This window comes from Myotis yumanensis, unplaced genomic scaffold (assembly GCF_028538775.1).
Source record: "Myotis yumanensis isolate MYYU_CA2020_CCGP unplaced genomic scaffold, mMyoYum1.0.hap1 SCAF_40, whole genome shotgun sequence".
Classification (NCBI taxonomy): domain Eukaryota; kingdom Metazoa; phylum Chordata; class Mammalia; order Chiroptera; family Vespertilionidae; genus Myotis; species Myotis yumanensis.
In genome coordinates, this window is record NW_027223791.1 from 67,441 (window position 1) to 72,088 (window position 4,648).

Sequence of the window (4,648 nt, forward strand, 5' to 3'; positions counted from 1 at the left end):
CCACCAAATAGGTGGGTTATAAGAACAGAGAGGAATCCCCTGAGAGTCCAGATGCCAGGAGTCACAAATCAAGTTGCTCGTGAGACCCCAGGGAGCGACCCCACGCATGACTCGGCCTTGGTTCGAGCCACAACCCAGGCAGGGCCGGAGCAGAGAAGGGGACACCGTCACCACAATGGGCCCCATGGCCACCTTCCTCTTTTCCCGTTGGCACCGTGGGGCGCGAGGAAGCTCCTGAGAGGGAAAACCGTGGCCTCGGGGCCTCGCCCGTCTCTCAAGGGGGGCACAGACACCGTTGTCTACATTTAGGGGGATGGAGGGCCCAGGAACGGGCCCTGCAAGGAAACCCCCAGCCGCGCACACACTCGGGGGCGCACGACACCCCGGGGCATGATTGATCGGCAAGGGATACTCATTCAGGCGTAGCCCCGGGAGGAACCCTGGCCCGAAAGTGCGTTCAAACTGTCGATGATCAATGTGTCCTGCAATTCACATGAATCCTCGAAGCTAGCTGCATTCTTCATCGACATACAAGCAAAGTGATCCATCACTAAGAGTCGTAACGTTTTGGTTTTTGGTTTTCGCTCCCTGGCATGGCAACTTTCTCTTCTCCCCCTCCACCCCCACATCCCACTGGTTGTGAGCGGGGGCGCCTCAGGCAGCCGTCTAAGCGCGAGACAAACAAGACCAGACTCTGCAGGTCGGGAAGGTATGACCTTGGGGTGGTCCGAAGCAATGGCCCCAAAGGGGCGTGCTCGGACGCCCCACAGACTCCCGGGGGTAGGGAAGGGAAAGGGGTAGAAAAGGGTGTGGGGACCTTCCTGCCTGGCCCTCCCCACGGGCCGGAAACCCGCAACCCAAGGAGGATGGGCGACCCCCAAGGGTCTTTAAACCTCCGCGCCGAGAAGCGATAGGTACCTGGAAAGGGGGAAGCAAAAGGTCAGAGCGGACGGGGTGGGGAACCGCGTTCCAACAGGCGCCTTCACCCCCGAGGCCTCGACCCCTCAACCCAATGGTTCCCACAACCTGCACAGGCGTAGGGCACAGAGTCCCCGGCGCTGCCTTCCCATGACGGGGCCTCCTGCTGACCCGGCAACGGGCACCATCCCCCCCCCCCCCCCACGCCCCTTCAGCGCCGACCAACCACCTTCATTTTCACCACCTGGCAGACTCTAAGCCTGGAAACCCCGCGCAACACACCTCAACAGGCGTCCTGGGGCCGTTCCCCCCTTCTCTCCCTCCACCACCGCGTCCCGTCCCTGCACCCGTGGCCCAGGCCCCTCACCACTTTGGGGCTAGGAGCTGCGACGGGAAGCAGGGTGCAGGCTGGGGCATGGGGCGAGGCTTGTGGGGAGAGGGGAGGCAGAACACTCGGAATGTGCGGGGCGGTGGACGGCGGAGGAGAGGCGCGGGGCAGATGGTTGTGCTCCTGACTGGAAGGACAGGATGACCCGTGTCCAGGGCAGGCGTGGGAAGGGGCCACCGCGGCCCAGTTCCCGAGACACAAGGTTTGGGGTGGGGGGGGGGGCGCCCACAACGCGTGCCCTTATCTTCTTGCGGCCGGGGGTGAGGGCAACAATGAACCACAAGGTGGCAGGTGTGGGCAACGGGGGCACCCCGAGGCCCCCTCCTAGTCCCCGCTTGCTCCTTCTCTAGCGAACAGTGGGGGCAAGGCGGCAGCAGTTGCCGCCCCAACCCGGACCACACCGCAAAAACCATGGGGGGTAAGCCAGAGGAAACTGACCCGACCAACCGAATGCAGAAGGACTTGGGCTCTGTCGCCCCTTTCCCGTTAATGATCCTTCCACAGGTTCACCTATGGAAACCTTGTTAGAATTTTACTTCCTCTAGATAGTTAAGTTCGACCGCCTTCTCAGCAATCCACCAGGGCCATGGGCCCACCCCGGCGGGGCTCATCCGAGGGCCTCACTAAACCATCCAATCGGTAGTAGCGACGGGTGGTGTGTACAAAGGGCAGGGACTTAATCAACCCAAGCTTATGACCCGCACTTACTGGGAATTCCTCATTCATGGGGAACAATTGCAATCCCCGATCCCCATCACGAATGGGGTTCAACAGGTTACCCGCGCCTGCGGTCATAGGGTAGGCGCACACTGAGCCAGTCAGTGTAGCGCTGTGCAGCCCTGGACATCTAAAGGCATCACAGACCTGTAATTGCTCAATCTCGGATGGCTGAACGCCACTTGTCCCTCTAAATTGGGCGACTCATCTAAGTTGGGGTTGAGTAACTAGTTAGCTAGCATGCCAGAGTCTCATTTGTTATCGGAATTAACCAGACAAATCGCTCCACCAACTAAGAACAGCCATGCACCACCACCCACAGAATCAAGAAAGAACTCTCAATCTGTCAATCCTGTCTGTGTCAGGGCCGGGTGAGGTTTCCCCAGGTTGAGTCAAATTAAGCCTCAGGCTACACTCCTGGTGGTGCCCTTCTGTCAATTCCTTTAAGTTTAAGCTTTGCAACCATACTCCCCCCGGAACCCAAAGACGTTGGTTTCCCAGAAGCTGCCCAGCGGGTCGCGGGAATAACCCAGTTGGCATCGTTTATGGTCGGAACTACAACGGTATCTGATCGTCTTCGCACCTCCATCTTTCGTTCTTGATTAATGAAAACATTCTTGGCAAATGCTTTCGCTCTGGTCCGACTTACACCAGTCCAAGAATTTCACCTCCAGTGGCACAATACGAATGCCCCTGGCCGTCCCTCTTAATCATGGCCTCACTTCCGAAAACCAACAAAATAGAACCTTGGTCCTATTCCATTATTCCTAGCTGTGGTATCAAGGCAGCTCGGGACTGCTTTGAACACTCTTTTTCAAAGTAAACGCTTCGGGCCCTGTGGGACACTCAGCTAAGAGCATCGAGGGGGTGCCGAGAGGCAAAAGGGCGGGGGGACGGGTGGTGTCTTGCCGGGCCATTCGAAAGTGAAAGACTTCCTCTAAGTCACACACCACCACCACCACCCACCCACCCACCCCACACTCACACACCCCGCAGGCCCAAGACGTCCCAGCTTCTGCCTCACTTTCTCCCTTTATCCCTTCCCGGAAGACATAACAAAAACATTCTATTAAATATTTTATTGATGTTTACAGAGAGGAAGGGAGAGGGATAGAGAGAAACATCCGCCAGAGAAACATCGATCAGCTAGCTGCACACCTCCTACTGGGGATGTGCCCGAAATCAAGGTACATGCCCTTGACCGGAATCAAACCTGGGGCACACACACACACACACACACACACACCCGCCCCTGCCCCTCTCCCCACCCCACCCCCCCAGTCCGAAGGCCAATGCTCCATTCACTGAGCCAAACCAGTTAGGGCACAAAAAATTTTTGCCGCCTGGGAGCTGAAACCTAAATGAGGCAGTACTCAAGGATCAGATCCTGGCATCTTCTCTCTCTCTCTCTCTCTCTCTCTCTCTCTCTCTCTCTCTCATTGAAATTATTGGGGAGACACCGGTTCATAAAACCATACGGGTTTTAAAATAAAATGAAAAATGAATAAATCAAATATGAATAAACAGGAATTTTTGTATGGAACTAAACAAAAAACAACAACAACAAAAACATTCAGGTATTCGAGTGGACAACTCAAGAAAATGTCATCTGAATACATACATACAGACATACATACCACATCCAGCGTGCAAGCGGGAAGCATCATCGGAGAGCATCCAGCCCATGGAGCCCAGTGCATCAAGTACCTCCTTCCTCATGGATTTTTTCTCCACATGCCCGCCCTCCTCTTTTCTTTCTTCTCTTTTGTGGCCCACAACCTCCACACCCTACCCAGCATCCATGACTTTCAGCACAGGTAGGAGTGAAAGGGTGAGGGCTATGCCCTCCATCTTACCCCATATCCTCCATGTTGGGGCAGTAGCCATGTGCTCAGACCCCTTCTTCCAGGAAGCCCAGGCCTCTGCTGGCCACGCCAGGAATTTATTTAAACTCACCAATGACAATTGAGGGATGTGCGGGCCATAAAAATTACCGCATCCTATGTAACTAGACCCAGCTTGCGCCTGGCCAATCTGCAGGGCCCACAGTCCCCTCACTCCACCCGCTATTAAAACCCTGTTTTTTTTTTCTCATGAAGGCTCTCCCCCTTCTTGTTACGTGGGAAGAAGCTGGGAGCCAGACCCGGGTCTGTAATAATAATAAAGGACTCTCTGCTTTTGCATCAGACTTGGCTGGCTCCCTGTTGGTCTGTTGGGGATCTTGAAATCTGGGCATAACATTTGGGGGCTCATCGCGATCCCCAACACCATCAAGGGACCCCCAGTCCAGAGGGCCTGACTGACAGTGGTAGGTGTCTGTGTCATTCTGTGTTTTGTATCTGTCCTGTGTGAGCTCACTTCTGAAATCTGCAATCGCCTGCAATAATCTAAGTAGACGCACAGGGGAATCAAGGGCGGGAGGATTTGGGGGACGCTTGGACCCTCCATCTGGAGGGGTGTAGTTTTGCTTCTGTGGAGTCGGGAAGGTCTGTAGGAACCCCCTCAATCTGAGACAGGCTGGTCGCTCCCGCTGGTTGGTGTGCAGCCACTGGTTGGCATGCAGCCATCGTTTTCGGTTTTTGCTTCCATGGAGTTGGAAGATTGTTTTGGTTTCACTTCCATGGA

At 55.4% G+C, this 4,648-nt stretch overlaps 1 pseudogene; it reads right to left on the reverse strand.

Moving 5' to 3' along the window:
* Positions 1-406: 406 nt before the first annotated feature.
* Positions 407-559, reverse strand: LOC139000895 (5.8S ribosomal RNA; annotated as a pseudogene).
* Between the last annotated feature and the right edge of the window lie 4,089 nt (positions 560-4,648).